General features: G+C 47.3%; 1 protein-coding gene across 3 annotated transcripts in view; it reads left to right on the top strand.

The window, feature by feature from the left end:
• The first annotated feature begins 1,253 nt into the window (after positions 1 to 1,253).
• The window catches only part of Aff3 (ALF transcription elongation factor 3), a 534,054-nt gene continuing 518,220 nt past the window's right edge, over positions 1,254 to 17,087 (top strand). For all 3 annotated transcript variants that reach the window (XM_046440319.2, XM_058578305.1, XM_058578304.1), the window contains exon 1: positions 1,254 to 1,346. The gene's annotated coding sequence lies outside the window, so the exon portion shown is untranslated. The remainder of the gene's footprint in view (positions 1,347 to 17,087) is intronic.

The following is a 17,087-nucleotide window of genomic DNA, read 5'->3' as shown; positions in this document are numbered from 1 at the left end:
GTAGGTGGAGGACACGGTCATACAGGGAGAGTACTCAGTGCCACAGGACTGTACACTTGAAGATGGCTCATTTTATAGGATGTGACTATCACCCCAATAAAATGCGAACAACAACAAAAATAAGTGTGGTTGAGAGGAACTCAAACCTTTTCTCCCCATACCTCGGGACTTGTCCTGCACACCCTGGGCACCCTTGGCCTTTGGGGCTCAGGCCCGGGTGAGGGGCGCTGCTGGGGAGGTCTGACCCTCGGAAGGAGGAGGAGGGAAAGGAGTTTCAGAGGTTGGACTGACAGGGTTTGGCGATGGAAGAGTGAGCGCCTTCCAGAAACCCAGGAGCGCAGGCGGCTCCCCCTCTGGTTTGGGTGTAGGAGACAGGGCTTTCCCCTCGTCGGGACCTGGTGTGGCCAATCCTGGGGTCACCTCCCCGTGGTGGTGTGTAGAACGGGGTGGAGAAGTTTCTAGTTATGTCCAGAAGGAGATCTAGATTAGGACTGGGATGGAAATGCCCACGTGAGACGGATTTCCTGGGAAGCCTGAAGGAGCCCAGGAGCAGAAGGCGGGGTAGGGGGGTGGGGAGGAAAGGGCGAGGGGGGAGGAGCCAGCAGGGAGTCCCCAGGCCAGGTAGGGGACAGCGCAGGTGACCCACAGACAGGGATCTCAAAGTGTGGTGGAACCCCAGGTGCTGGGGGACATGCCGAGAGAACAGCAGAGCCGTGGGCGTAGGTGGACTTGGGCTTGGCAGGTAGCCCCCGGACTGCAGAGGAGGAGTGGAGGGGAAGGTGCGGGCTGACTCGGGAGTGGGCGCTGTGAGGTGGAAGCCCTTCAAGGACAGCGGCCTTGGGGCATTGGATTCCCTCACTAGCGTTTTTTTCTCCTTTCCTAGAAAGTTCTAGAAAACCTCTGGCCCATCAAGGAGCAGGAGGAGCCTTTGGTCCTGGTCTCCTGGGTGTCCCGACAATTTGGGGATCCAGAGGGCTGTGACGAGTTGGCAGCCACCTGATGATAAGGGTGTCGTTAAGGAATCCCAGCCCGCCCCTGGGCCCCACGGCCGCCTTGCTCCGTCTTGTCAGGTGTCCCCAGGGAGCAACCCCGGGCTCTGCTTCCAGCTTCTGGTCGACCTGGGCCTGCTGCAGGGGAGGGAGGCCGCTTGGGGGCCTGGTGCGTGGTTGGCCTCCACATCCTCTATCGACACCTGCACGCTCGGGTGGTGACCACACACACTCTTCCTGTTTGTACAGAAAGTGCCACTCAGACGCTGCAGCAAGGAGCGAGCGCCACGCCACCCAGAAGCAAGAAGACCAGCCATTTGTTTGGGACAGAAAGAAAAGGCTTGTGAGAGCTCAGAGGTAAGGTGGGGAAGGACAGCGTGTGGCCCCTCTGGGCCGCCATGGGTGCCCTCCGGGCCCTGCAAGTGGGACTCTCGGGAGCCAGGCCTGGGCAGCAGGGAGCATTCCCAAGTGCTCCACAGGGACATCAGCCCTGGGTGAACGGCTGAGCAGGCTGAGATGACCCAGGTGGAGGGTGACCGAGGAAGGTCACAGGATCCACATGCAAGGAAAACACAGCCCGGGTGCAAATGTGCTCCGATGTATATTGGTGACGCTGGCTGGGTCCTTGGCCCCTAGGGAAAGTGTGTCTGAACCTCACGGAGGCCATTAGCTGTACCTCAAAAAAAAGAACTCATGGTGTGACTGCAGGCTGGACCTACAAATGGCCTCAGTGATCTCAGAAAGGCCTGGTTACAGGAAGGGGAGAGGGTGGTGTGTTGCCTAGGTCACCACGGCTCCTGCAGATGTGGCTCAGAACGTGGGAGCTTCTCACCACCGGGGCTGGTGGAGCTATCGCTCTTGTTACTTGGACAGCACATGGTGTGTGTGTGTGTGTGTGTGTGTGTGTGTGTGCGCGCACACACACACATCATCTACTTACACACAGCATATGTGCGTGTGTTACACACACGTGCCACACACTCAGACGTATATACATCCACACAGCACGTATAGACACACAAGGTATGTGAATAGCATGATATAAAATGGCACAATGACCCTATTTTTGAAACCAAAGAAGACTAATAGAATGACAAAGGATTTTTTTTCTATATATAATTTTTTTCTATATGTAACTTGAATCTTGTCATTCAAGTCTTACAATTGTAAAAGTGCAATCGTGCTTAGATATGCATTTCACAATCCCTTTTATCCAAAGCGGGGATGGAAATCCTGGGAGACAGGGTTGGTTCAGGTAGTGGGAAGCCGGAAATTGCAATAAGAACAGCTAAAAACCGAACGTCCACATTAACAAGGTGTGGATCAACTCATTCTTTCAGTTTAAAAAAATTATTGTCTCAGCTTTTGTCAAAAGCAGCAAATGTTCCTTAGGCTAACTTTAGGAATTCTTGGAACCACAGGGCACCTTCCTTCTCTTAGGGCTGTGGAGGTCGCCCAGGGAGCAATGCTGGCAGTGAAAGTCACACAAACAACATTCTCAGGGTTTTGCTTTTGCTCCTGGCAACGGCCGCTCCCTTGGGTGTTACCTGCAGTTACTGTTTGGTTGTATCAGGCATGTTTTTATGTAATCTGCCTTTTGAAAATGGAAAAAAAATGCATTTCTTATTTGCTAGACTCAAATCCCAACTCTAACAGGATGGCTTTAGGCGAGTCCCCATGCCTCTCCGCATCAGAATTCTTGCCTCTGTGAAATGGGTACAATAAATGTGTACCTCTCCAACAAGGGCTAATTGCATTCATACGGGCAAAGTGCTCAGAAGAGCGCCTGGCCCATTGAAAGGACCCGATAAGGCTCAGCAGCTATCAGGAGCAGCCGCGGAGCACCTTTCATGCAATTAAACCATGAGACTCGAAGGAAAATGGTAGGAGGCTGGGAAAGGTGGGAAGGGGGAGGTGAGGCATGCAGAATGGGTTTAGGGGGAACTCAAGGCCGGAGCCACGATACTGCAGCCCTTTGCTGCAGGGAGCTAGTGAACAGGAGGCTGAGAAGGGAGCCAGGAAGCCCCTCTTTGTGAGGTCCACCTAGGAGGAGCGAGCACAGAGCTCTGGGCTTGAGTACAGGTGCTCATGGTATTTTTCATGCCCAGGTGCTCAGGAACCTAGAGAAGGCACCCATATGACCACAGCGTCCTAAGGACAGAACCTAACGAGGGGTTTACCTCTCGAGGATGAAGTGCGGTGCAAAGTGTTTCACCTGCACCCTATCATTTAATTGCATGGAGCCATTGCGATTGTGCCTGTCCTAGAGAGAAGGTCGGTCGATGTCCAGTGGGTGCAGAGCTCGGAGATGGCATCATGGGGATCTGAATCCTTCCAGATCCTGTGCTCTGAGCCCCCACACCTTTCCACTAGAAAATGAATCAAGCAGTAATGAAACATGACAGATGAGGAAACCAAGTCCCAAAGAATTCAAGAAATGAGTTCAAAATTGCAATGACAAGAAAGGATGGTATGGAGCTGAGTGCTGGGCTCCAATCTATGGATCCTTCATTTGAGCTGGGGGTGTAGCTCAGTGGTAGAATATGGCTCCAGCATGCACAAGGCCCTTGGCTTGACCCCCAGAACTGCAAAAATAATCAAATTAATAAAATGTGGCTTATAAACCTTTATTTCTACACCACCGTTCAGAGGCCTTCCTGTCTTTCTCCCGAGGTTGACAGCTACAGGAACCCTGGGGTCATACTTTTATTTTCTGCACTTCAGTTTCTTTATCTGTCCAGTGGGTATAACCTCTTCAGCATGGTGTTTTAGGAGAGTCCAATAAGGCTTCACATATCAAATGCTGCTATATCATCTCTGATTTATCACAAGGAAAAAAACTTGGGGGGCTACTTTCAGGAAAGGTAAATTAAAAGGACAGGAAAAGTTACAAAGGATGTTGGTTCTTAATGACAGACTACTAAGCGTGACCTTATTTGTTCTTTCAAATAGCTCCTTTGCGCTCTCTGGTGCGGACAATCCGTAATTTGTTAAGCCATTCTCGTAGAAGAAAATTTGCTTTCTTCCTGAGTTTTAGACATTTCAAATCAGACTGTGATGACTGCTCTTCCATCCCTGTCTGTTTTCAAAAGTTTTGCAAATCTGAGAAGCAAATGGTGTTCTCTCATTTTTTTTTTTAATTCTTGTCTTTATTAGTGAGTTGATTCTGAGAGTTTTAAAACATAGCTTTGGAAATAGCTAAAAACATTATCCCTCATCCAGAAAACAATCCAAGCGCGCATTCCTTTGAAAGTGAAATAGCACCATTTTTCTCCTGATTAAAATAGAAGCAGGTGTTTGTGCACAAATATAAACCTATTAAAAAGCATCTTGCACAAATATCCCTCTTTATAGCTTTTATCTGTGCTAAAAATGGGGGTGTTTAATGAATACAAGACAACAAGACTCTGGCAATAACTAATAAACATGACAATTTGATTTATTGCTGTTCCTCTGCCGTAGTCTGTTGACAGATTTTTCTTTATGGAAAAATTACCCTGGTTTAAATCTCTATCATATGGCACTTAATTCAATCGACAATATGTTACCAATTAGATCCTGCTTAAACTACCATCAGCCAGCAGACCACGGGACATGTTAAGTAGGATGACATTCGGATAACTTGTAAACTGCTCTGAGGCAGCTTTGCCACAGCCAAGGTGCAGAGAGAGACGGTCAAGAGAGAAAGAGATGATGCTTCTCCACACCCTGAAAACTGCAATACTTCTGAGTTCTACCAAACACCCATCAAGAGGGTGTGTTTGGGTTGATAGTTGGATACACTGATATTTACCACTCTCTCCTGCCCCTCCGTCCTCTGGCTCCCTTTGATGACAAATTTGCAAACTGAAAAGCATCCCAATTCCTCTCTCTCTCATGGAGGTGCACGATTTCAACCTGACTGCCATGTCCTGTTTAGTGATGCGTCTCATCTCTCCCCAAAGCCCCAGAGGTTGGTCATAGTAAGAGAGAAAGCTTTTTACATAGGGTGAACCCCCTTTTCTGTCTTCCCTCCCCGAATCTGGTTGTATCGGGCAGTGCTGCTGTTGCAGCTGTTGCTGGGATCAGTGGAGAGGCCATCTTTCAGAACAACACAGGGGGAATGTCCTAGTTTACAACAGTAAGCACAGAGTCTAAAGGCCAGGCAGCGAGAACACTGTTCCGACAGGAATGGAAATGTGGCAATCATCTGGGCCACGGCTGGACACGTGTGGCCACAAGCGTCCCCATGTTGGGATGTCACTTATTTAACAATTCCAGCGAGGAGGGAGAGAGCGATGAGCCATGCTTAGTTCTGGGACCTCCAGTGAAGGTCAGACTCGTCCATTTGACTTCAGGTCCTGAAACTATGCAGCCAGGCATCCCCCAGAGGAGGCCTGGGATGTTAACAGGAGGGGTGGTGGTTGGTGGTGACAATAAAAATCAAAAGCGTCTCCCTTGGCCACCTCTGGGTGGAGGCTGGCTTGTTGGATGTGGATGAGATAGCTGTTGGTGGGCTACAAAGACAGACAGAGGCACAAGGGGAGAATTGGGAGAGGGCCACCACCATTGCCTGACTTCTTCTTTGGGGGTGGCTTTGTTTCTACAGCTGATGTGAGTGTGAGACACGGGAATTCTTTTTTTTTTTTTTGGTACCAGGGAGTGAATCCAGGGGTACTTAATCCATGAGCCACATGCCCAGCCCTTTTTACTTTTTGAGACAGGGCCTTGCTAAGTTGCTGAGGCTGGCTTTGAACTGGCAATCCTCCTGCCACAGCCTCTGAGCAGCTGCGATTACGGGCCTGCACGCTGCACCGGGAGGAATTCTCTTAAGGACTTGAGCCATCCCTTGGGGCATTCTATGGACATTTCCTGAGTCCCTGCAAGGTAGATGTTCTACGCTTCTTTGATACATGAAGAATGGAGGCTCTGTGAGGTTAAATGAGCTTCCCAAGAGCACACAGTTAGATGTGGGTTTCAAACCTGGCCTAACTCTGAAAGCTCCCACGCCACCTCTAGTCTAGGCTGCATCCCAACAGCACATGTGGTCTTTTTTTTTTTTTAAGAATTTTTTAATATTTATTTTTTAGTTCTTGGCGGACACAACATCTTTGTTTGTATGTGGTGCTGAGGATCGAACCCGGGCCGCACGCATGCCAGGCAAGCGGGCTACCGCTTGAGCCACATCCCCAGCCCCAGCACATGTGGTCTTGTCTGAATTAATCCCTTTTCTCCAGGAGGCTGCAGTGTGAATGTGTGTGTGTGTGTGTGTGTTCCCACGCACGTGTTTTCCAGGCATGCATAACCTGGAAGAATGCTGGGGAACATTAAGGTCTCCGAGGAAAACCATCCCAGATGTTCTGACTTTGCCTGGGCTGTCCCTGTTTTTGAATACCGTGACAATATTTTCTGAAGCAAAGATCAAAAGACATATGGTCTGACTCATGGGTTAACAAAGGGGAAAAAAAGATGTTTGAAACTGGGACTCTCTGGGACATTATGAGATGTGTGGCTAGAGTCACTCTCAGAGCACCTGGAAATCATAGAGTTCTTTGGGAAATTTTATGACATACTGATATGAAATCCCGTCCTCCCAACTAGGAGTGGTTTTACTAGCAGAAATCAGGACGGCGTAATCCGTAGCTGAGACCCCATTCCCACAAAAATGACCAAGGTATTGAGATGTGTTTATATCACCCTAACATTATTAGAAATAATTGGAGAATTCTTTATTTATAAGTAGATTTCTTATGGCAAAAAAAAAAAAATAGTAAGAAAATACAAAGGGGGATTTGATTCCCAAAAGTTACCAAAGTGGAAATACCTAACAAAGAGTTTAAGAGGAAACACACAAGACTCACATGGAAAAAAATTAAATAAATCTACTTAGGGCTGTAACACATCTAAATGGAAACACATCCCCTGCGGAAGGACTCTGTATCGACTCTCAGCAAACTCCATGTGAAAAACAAAATTAAAATTCCTCCGGACTTGGGAAGGGAGAGGACTTGATCAAAATTCCAACCTAGAATGCCCAGTGAATTTCAGATGTAGGAATGACCAGAACATCTTTGAGAAAGGAAGACGGGGGGGTGTGCAGAGCTGATCTTGTCAAGTTGGGTCCAATGGTGGCCTCGGTCCAGATGGTCACACAAATCAACAGGAGAAAAGAGAAAATGTGAAAGTCTGTGCTCACTCACACATACACACGTGTGGATTTCATAGATGAGAAAAGCCCCTATTCTAAACAGTAAGATCGAGAATGAGGACAGTCATAACCACTCGTCCACCCTCATGGGACTCGATCCTTCCGTCGGTGTGACAGTCACTTGCACTTTCTCTCTAGGGACTCCTTTCTCCTGAGCTTCCAGAACAGTGTTCTCTTACTCCTTTTTGGGAGGGGGATCTTTCTTCTGTCCCCATATTGCCATGCCCCTGCTCTCCAATGTGACCACTGCGGCACAGATCAAACCGACTTCCGTCCCCTCCTGACTTCCCTCCTGGCCACAGACTCGGAGGTCCACCCCGGTCAGCCTCCATCTCTGCTCCTCTGCAGTTTGCTCACATCTCTGGAAAGTCCATCCCACAGACTTGCTCCACCACTGTGAGCCCTCTCTAGTTCCTTTCTTTCTTGACCCACATCTAATCCAACAGCAAATCCCATTTACATGTCCTGCGACCTGTACCCTGAGCTGAATCATTTCTCGCCACGTCTGCCTCTGCTTCCCTGGCCCAAGGCCCCGAGGCCTCCTGCTCCTCCACCCGCCCCATGGGCCAGAAACCTGGGCAGTTGGGAGCTGGCTGGGCTGGAGGGTCCCCTTCCATTCACATATCTGACGTCTTGGGGCTTTTTGGCCTCTCTTGCTCTCCTCCCTGGTGATCTCATCTTGCAGGGCTCTCTCTCTGCAGCTGGAGTCTCTCTGTACAATGGCATCTCGGGTCGCTGCACTTTTCCTCTTGAGACTGGCTCCAAAGAGGCAGGAGGCAGAAGACTCCACACACTTCAGGATGCTCCCCACACGACATTTCTGCCATTCTTCTCTTGGCCAATGCAGTCACAGTCACCAGACCTGCCAGATTCAAACAGGTTGAGGGACTACCTCCTGGTGGTCGCCTAGCCTGCAGGGCCATCTCTGGGAAACACAATCCGCTAACCTCACCCAGCGCCAAACCCAGAGCCCTTCCTGTGACTCAGCAGGGAATATGTGACCTCCCTCCTCCTACCATCCTTCTGACCCCTAATTCCTGGTATCGCCCTGAGAGAGCAGCCTCTTTGCTGCTCTTGAACACCCCACTTTGGGGCCCGACACCTGCTGTTTTCTTTGCTGAGAGCTCTTTCCTGGAAGCGTAGGTGACCTCTCACTTCCCTTAAGTCTCTGCCCAGTGCCACAATTGCAGAGGGAGCCTCTCTGACCGCCTGGAGAACCAGCCCAGCCCCTCCCTGCCCACGGCATTTAGCACCTTCTAACATCTGTACTAACATCTGTACGCTGGTCCTTCTCAACAGTACACAAAGTCCCTGCTGTCTGCTCAGAGAAGGTTCTAGATAAACTATGTTTTGGATGAGGCACTTTTCAGGGGATGATGATGGGACACGATGAGTGCTGGGGAGGAGCGTTAAACGAATGTCTACCGAATACACGAAACCACAATAAGTTCTAGAAGGATCTTAAAGTAATATCATAAACGTGGGAAACTTACTAGGGAAATATTCAGCTGAATACTAAGAGATCTTGAGATCACAAAGGTTTTAAAAATACTGATAGCGAATAAATGAGTATGAATAAAAAGCAAGGATAGATCTGACTCTGTCAAAAAGTATCCCACCAAACGATGTGCAGTAAACTTGGAAAAATACTTCAATATAAGATGCATGCTTACTCTTCTTGGTATATAAAGAACTCTGTCAAATAAATTTTTTAAAAATACAAATGCAGGGGCTGGGGCTATAGCTCAGTGGTAGAGTGCTTGTGCAGCATGTGTGAGGCACTAGGTTCAATTCTCAGCACCACATATTAATAAATAAAATAAAAGTCCACTGACAACTAAAAAAATTTTTTTTAAATACAAATGCATAAGAAGTATTTGAAAAAACGAATTTTACTTCCGTTGAAATTGAAACACTGTAATATTAATAAAAGTTTCCTGTGGGTATTAGAATTGAAAAATGCACATTTTTATACAATGTTGGTACTTAAGCCTGTTGATTCAAATGTTCTTATTGGGAATCACCTGCAGATACCAAAAGCCTTAAAAAACTAGAAATGTCTCCTGATGGATATATATGCAAGTATATTGTAATGTGTTTTGTCATAGCAAAAACTTGTAAAAAGATAAATTTCCAAAGATAGAAGGTGACCTAAATGCATAGTAATACATCATGCTGGTGAAATTCTATGTAGTCATGAAAAATATTGATGTATATCTCTTTTGCAATGTAAAGGTGACTCCTTTATGTTGTTAGTGAAAAAAAGCTGCATAAAAGTTAGTATTTATAATTTTTCTGCACTCTGATTCAATATACATACTAGAATACACTAGGTTGTGGGTGTGGGTGTGGAGTTGCTGGGATTATAGGCATTTGCCACCCTGCCCAGTTCAACTTTTTAAATCAAATTATGTATTTTCTTTAACCCAAACAATGAGAAAGTGTTAATATTTGTCAATGTACAATCTATAAAACATTAAGTGAGAAATTTTATATTCTTTGTTTAGTACTAAGTCTTCACATTGGACTAGCCAGACTCATGTGGGGCTAGCGGCTACCATATTGGACAAGGAGGATCTAGCTATTCATTTGGCATTTGATACAAACTGCTTTGATACTTAATTCTAAACTGAAAGCTGACGATGGAGAGGAGGAGTCATATACATTTTTTTATTATTTTTTGGAAACGTCTCAAATTTTCCTTTCCCATCTTTCTTTCTCTTCACAGTATTATATCTTATTGCTCTTTCTCTTTGATTAAATAGAAAAATGATTATACCACCTTCTCTGTCTTTGTGGTGGTATAGATAGATTTGTTCTAGTTCCTGCTTTATCTTGTTAATTTTTAAATCATCTATTTTAATTTGACCCATAAAACTGTGCGTATTTATGATTCCAACATGATGCTTTGGTGTGTCTACAGGATACACAACCGTCACATCAAAAGCATTAATGTTATGTGTTGACTCTAACTTTTTTTTTTTAAATGAGAACACTTAAAGCCTTTTTTCCTAACAATTTTCAAATGCCTACGACATTGCTACTCAGTACAGTCATTGTGCTGGGCAGTGGGTCTCTACAACTTTTTCCTCTCAGGTGCAGCATTTTTCAATTTTTTCATTTTTCATTTAACTTTTTCAGTTTTATTGGAGCATTACAAGTATGCATAACAGCGGGACTCACTGTGGCCCATTCGATATGCAGTTAACATAATTTGGTCAATTTCACTCCCCAGTACGGCCCCTTTCCCCTCCCCTCATTCCTGACTCCTGGGGCCCTACTATTTGCATGAGAAGCCCCCCAACACGCTTTCCCTCCTTTTTCCTTTCTAGCTTCCACATAGGAGAGGAAATATACAACCCTTGACCTTCCAAGTCTGGCTTATTTCCCTTAGACTAATACTATCATTCAGTCATAAAGAAAAGTGATTTAGGTCATTTGCAGGAAAATGGAGGCAGCATTATTCAATTTGATCAGCAGAACCCGAGGCGCCTCCCGTGCGCTTAGATCAGGAACCACTTCTGTGCGACCCAGATCTCAGACTGTTCTGCCAACAGGATCTGGCCTGGGGCGGGAGGGTCCTCGCTCCTAGCAGGTGGTGCTCCCCCAAGGCAGGCACTGGCTCCATGGTTGCTGTCCGTGTGGCTGAAGTGGTCTACCCTGTTCCATAGAAAGGCCAGGCACACAGCTTCAAAGAGCAAGTGTGCAGTATGTACCTGCCTTAGGACAGCACCTGGCCTATAGTAGGTGATCAATAAACATCCGTGTGTCTATTATGGCTATAATAGCCGTGCTGGTGGAATTTGAACCCATTCACCCATTCTTTCTCTTATTTGTTTGTTCGTTCCCTGGAGGGCACGTGTGAATCCACTTCGAGGGCAGTGCTTTGCCTTCTTCCACTATTTGACTCATAAATATGACACAGAGGGTGCTGCAAAGATGTCTCTGAATTCTTGAGAAATCTACTTTAAATGGCACTTTCTTCCTGGAAAACTGCACTTACATCCTATCAATAATTCTAACCTGAAAATCTTACTCATCTGAGTAGCTCTGGGGCTGAGAAAGCACCCTGGACCCATCGAACCAACCCCTCCTTGGTTTGATAAAAAGAAAAAAAAAAAGTCAAATGTGTCCCCAGGTCTGAGTTTGGTGGGATGAGCAGACAGCCCTGTTCTCAGGTCTGACTTTATATTTTTGTTTCTTTAATGGCATATTTATGATCTGGGGCTAGAGAAATGCAGGGCTGAAAATATTGCTGTGGCATTTCTGGCCATTAATTTTATGAGTCTCTGATCCCATCTTCACTCTTGTCTGGCCTGCAGTTATATTTTTGTACTTTAGGAGAAGCTTGGCAATCTCTGTTTCAGCTCGAAAGACTAAGCCGTCCACCTTCTTGACTGGCAAACGTCCTCGGTCATCTCAGCAGAAATTGTCCAGGACTCTGGGGAGCTTGCCCGTAAGGTGGCCTGTGAGTGAGCAGGCAGCCACGGCAGGAAAATGATCTGGTGGCCCCACATGGCACCCCGTGCCTTAGCCCACCCCCTCCTAGCAGAACTCCAGGGAACCTTGATCTTGAACCTTCCTGGACATGGGTATTTCAGACTGTCCCCTGGGTACCCAGGGGCTTTTATTTCTGGGACGCGCACTAAGGGGCACTGTGATAAGATGTGTGCAGTTATCAGCACCTGACCCAGCCCGGAGCCTGCTCCCCCAACCCGTTCCAGAGCGGTGACTTTCACTTCTGTCCACAGCACAGGCTTGGGGGAGGGGAGCACCTGGCCTGGCAGAAGTGTGTGGTGCAGACGTAGAAGCTGGCATTCAGTCTCGCCACAGAGCAGAGAACATAGGTTCCAGTAATCCTAAAAGTATTGGTGAACTTCTAGAGACTGTCCCTGTGGTACCCAAGTTTGTAGAGGACCATGGAAAGTGTCCCACTGAGACCCCGGGCCACCATACACCTCCTTTCCATGAATGTACAAGCTGTGCTCAGCAGAACGCCAGAGAGGCCGAGTGCGCAGGTTCAGACCAGGATTGAAATCCAGCTGGACCTTCTGGTATAAAATAATATCAGCCATCCAGCACTTCCGAGGGCCAGGCCAGGAAACCCTGTGACTGAGGGCAAATCACTTCTCTCTTTGAGTCTCAATTTATACTCTTCAGTTAAAATAGGGGTAATGACGCATCTCTCATCGGGGCGTCTGTGAGGATTCAGTGAGATCATACACAGCACCTCTGGGGTGCCTGGAGTATACTAAGCACTCAGTTAAAAAAGTAGCCGTTGTTTTGTTATGTGGACCCTGGACCTGCATCTACTTTAACACACCAATTACTTGAAGAACGGGTAAATTAGACATATTGGAAGAGGGTTAATTCCTCCGGCTGGTGGAGCCGTGTGTGAATTACAATAGTCATTTTCTAAATGGCTCTGAGCTACCTGGAAAAGATCTCACATGTGGCACGGGCCTGGGTGATTTCCCAGAGAGTAAATTGCCAATTGGAATGGCCTGACCATTACTTGTTCCTAATGGGGACTGTTTTATACACACACACACACACACACACACGCATGCACACAGAGAGAGAGCGAGAGAAAATGCAATTGCTGGGAAAACTACTAGGCTGATGTTTTTGCCTAAGTAGCTAAGTTTGGTTTCTTTTTTTCTTTCTTTTGCTTGGAGAAATGTGTCAAATATATGATTTAGATTTTTTGATCAGCTGATTATTTCTGCAGGGAAGCATCAATCCAGAGTAATAGCACGTGTGCACACATTCAAACGATACAACCGTACCCCTGCCTCATTTTCCTGGTTCCAGGGGGAAATCATTAGGGACTCTTGCGTCAGGATCTCATCACAAAAGACCCTTTGGTTCAGTGACTCGGTTGCTGCTGAGTTTGTCTGTGGTGACCAGGTACATGATACCAGGTGACTCTGACAGACAGCTGGGCCTGTGAGCTCAGGTGCCCAGTGCTAAGACCACACACGCCTGGCCAGACGTGGTGGACAGTCAGTGCTGAGTGGCGGAGGCGACAGATGGACGGGAGGCCCTGACCGTTGGCCCTGACCTCTGACCCCGACTCCCTCCCTCAGTCCCCTAGAAATGTGTTCACGGGAAGAATCAACAAATTAACTGTCTGTGCGCGGGGCCCTTAGGGGTCATGGTTCTGGCCACACTCCTCTTTCCCAGCACTGGGATGAGCCGTCAGGGATTCTGGTCAGCCACTGCTCCACAGGGCCGTGCCTTTTAGAGAGTTGTAGCTATTTGAAAGCCCTTCATTTCAAACTGGGAAGAGACTCTCTGCAATTTCAACGCTGGGGTCCCATTTGGCCTACTGGTGTCCCCTCAGATAAATCCAAGATTAAGAGATTTGACTTAGGCTCATGGGTCGGGTCTCAGTTCTCTGGGTTCAAAGCTTCCTCTGGGCCAAATAACCACCACCATTCTTCTCTGGTGGCCTGGGTTGGAACGGGCGGGCGGGCTTTGGAGAAAGCATTCTGAAGGTGGCCTTCCATAAGTGGGTCACTGGGGTCTTCCTTCAGAAGCCACATCCCCAGCCCTATTTTGTATTTTATTTAGAGCCAGGTTCTCACTGAGTTGCTTAGCACCTCACCATTGTTGAGGCTGGCTTTGAACTCACGATCCTCCTGCCTCAGCCTCCAGAGTCACTTCCCAACTGTTGTTTATCTGCTAGCTCAGAGATTCTGTGCATCCCTGGCTCAAGGAGTGGGGGAGGCTCAGAGGTCAGCAGGAAGTGCCCACTGGAATCAGGAGACTTCTGCCCTCTATATGGCTCTGGCAGTGGTACCCAGCAGCCTCCTGACCCGGCACAAGGGTCCTCGACCTTTCTGAGCCCCGCGCTCCTTACCTATTAAAGAGAAACAACCACTGCTGCCATCCCACCCCCATGAGGGCAGGAGTGACAGAATCCAGTGAGGTGATAGGAGGGAAGGGTCAAGAAGGGTCCCACCGAAGTGATGCAGAGATGGAGCAGGACTGAGCTTTCTGATTCAAGTGGACACAGGCAGGTCAGTGATCCTGGGTCCTCTGCACAGCCGAGTCGTGGGCACCAAACACCTGGGACGTAACTGGCTTTTCCTCCAACTGAACTGTGGCTGTAGACCTTGGCCCTAGGAGATGGTGATGTACATAGGACTGCCACCCCCCAAGAACTGCCAACAGCGTCCCTGTCTGTCACCTCACAGAGCAGTCCGAGGGCTCACTGAAGCACATTTATATGCATCCGCACTATTTTCATCTTAGACTTTAAACAACTTTAATTAATAATACCCTCCTCCATTGGTGTGTGGAGGCAGCTCCACCTTTTCGTTTTGAAAGAACTTAAATAAATATAGAAATAAAATATTCAATTATTGGAAACAGAAATGAGAAAATATAATTGACTTGAGAGGCTGTCACTATAGAAATTCCCCAGGGCTGCTGACTACATTTTATTAAAAAAAAAAAAAATTCACACACTTAGATTTCTACATTTCTTATGTGATCATACTGCATTTCTCAGGGGGCAAATAGTATCGTTGAAAGAAAAAAAAATAATTACGACAAGTGTTAAAGATGAGTAGAGCCGGATTCCCCTGGTGGGCCCCAGCACGGGGGAGTCAGCAAAGTGCCTTAGAAAGCCACGAGAACTGTTGTCATTGGGTAAATTACTGATCCGATGTACTAACAAGGACCCTGGTGGGTTAGAAGAGTTAATTCAGCTTCCCAAAGCTCAGAGTCGAATCCCTGGGCAGCATTTGTGCTCTGTGAGAATTTGGATCCGTGTTCCATCCACATCTATTTCTGTCTTTGGAGAACGGGCGTTTCTTCAAGAGGAGAGCCCGGATCTTTACAGTGATGGTTGGCAGCTGGCCCGGGCCTGTGCTCCTGGGAGCCAGGAAAGTCTCCTCCGGCTTCTTAAACAGAACATGCTTTGCCACCGATCAGTGCCCAAATCGCCCTGGTGATGTTCCTCTGCCCCCTTGCTAAAACACTGTCACCACTCCTTGACCAGCACCAGTCCCTGGTGACAGAAAAACCCAGCTGTTTCCCCAGCACTCCCGGGGTGTCCCATTCAGGGTCCTCAGCGTCACACACTGTGTGCCGTAGGTGGGGAGCGCTCCTCTCCGCTGTCCAGGAGGCTGTGAGCCACCAACGATCAAATCCAAAGGTCCAGTTCACGCCTCTAGGAATGGAGGGAGATGGCTGCTCCGGTCCCAGGCCCAGGCACAGAGCAGCCTCAGGCAGAGCAGCAGCATCAGTAATTGGCCCCTGGAGCCCTCAGGGACTGGCCGGCCTCCACCCCAGCTCTCCAGGGCCTCTGCCCACACTTGTCTCTGCCCCAGCCGCTGGGCCTTCTTCCTCCCTCAAGCCTTCCAGACTTGTCCCCTCACCGGAGGCTCCCTCCCCCAAGCCTCCTGTCTCATCCCCTTTCCCCAAGGTCACCAGCTCCTTCCCAGCATGCTCCATTTTTGTTGTTGTTGTTGTCAAAACACTACCTTAGTCTGGAAATCACTCAGGCTGGAAGGCAACAGCCTCTGCCCTTCCCCTTCCCAATTCTGGTACCATCTCCAGAGCCGACTGCTTCTCGCCTTTTACTAAGCAGGCGAGCTGGACACGGGGCCATTCCAGGCCCCAGGGACACGAGGCTCAACAGGTGAGACAGACACGGCTCCTGCTCTGAGAGGTTGTTTGCATTCCCTATTCTTCTCGTCTTACCTCCACGGACCCTCCATGAATAAACATGCTTATACTTTTTTTTTTTTTTTACTTATTCACCATAGATCATATTTACTGATTCTGCAAGATGGAAGCAGAGGAGTTAGCTCAATGGTGCTACCTCTTTCTCCTCCCAGGAGCCTGGACAGTGTCTAAGGTTTCTCTTGCTATGTTTGTTCTTCTTGTTTGATACAGTAATTTAAAACATTATACTCAGCGTCCATTTCTCATTTCGCCAACTTTTTTTTGGACCTGAGATTGAACCCAGGGGTGCTTTACCACTGAGCCACATCCCCAGCCCTTTTTTGACATTTTTACTTAGAGACAGGGTCTCACTGAGCTGCTTAGGGCCTCACTAAGTTGCTGAGGCTGGCTTTGAACTCTCGATTCTCCTGCCTCAGCCTCTCGAACAACTGGGATCCTAGGCATGTGCCACCATACCCGGCTCATTTCATCAACTCTTGATCATCTCTCTCTTGATCTCCCATTTTAAAAGATAAATTTATTTGTATTCCTCCTCTCTTCTCCACCTCCATCACCACCTTCTAGATAACCTTTTTTTTTTAGATAAATATTTATTTTTTTATGTTTCACGTAGCCGAGCCGCCACAATCCGTCCACAGACTGGCCAAGTTGTATGAAGAGTAAATTCTTTTCACACTGTGACCCCTAGATCAGTCAAGGTTTCCAGAATCAAGATTCCACAGAATGTCTCCCTTTGTTTTTATGCTCTAATATTGCCTTATTTTTAGTTTGTTTCACCTATAAATTACAGCCTTAAAAGACATTCAGGCTTATCATACATTTCTTCCACCTGATCTCAGAGTTTCCAAGTGATGTTGCTTTTCTTGCATTAGAGAAAAGAATGTACAGCAAGCAACTTTCTGAGATCTTCATGTCTGAAAAATATCATTATTTTACCCTCACGCTTCATTGATAGCTGACTGGGATTGAAGTCTTTGGAGTTTCTTTTCTGCGGTTATTAGTACTTGAATATATCAAAGATGTGTCTGGCGTGGTTCTTTTTTACTTATTGTTTGGGATACTCAATAAACCACTTAAATCTGAAGAATTTTATCTGTCAGCTCTGAAAAGATTTCAAGTATTCCTTTAAGAATTTTTTTTTCATATCCAACTCTGTATGTTAAACCTTCTAGACTGATTTTCTCAGATCTCTCACATCATTTTAAATTATT

The sequence above is a fragment of the Marmota monax genome, unplaced genomic scaffold, assembly GCF_021218885.2.
Source record: "Marmota monax isolate L192 unplaced genomic scaffold, Marmota_monax_Labrador192_F-V1.1 WCK01_AAM20220418_F8-fsc00210, whole genome shotgun sequence".
NCBI classification, from domain to species: domain Eukaryota; kingdom Metazoa; phylum Chordata; class Mammalia; order Rodentia; family Sciuridae; genus Marmota; species Marmota monax.
This window is presented reverse-complemented; position numbering and strand designations above follow the sequence as displayed.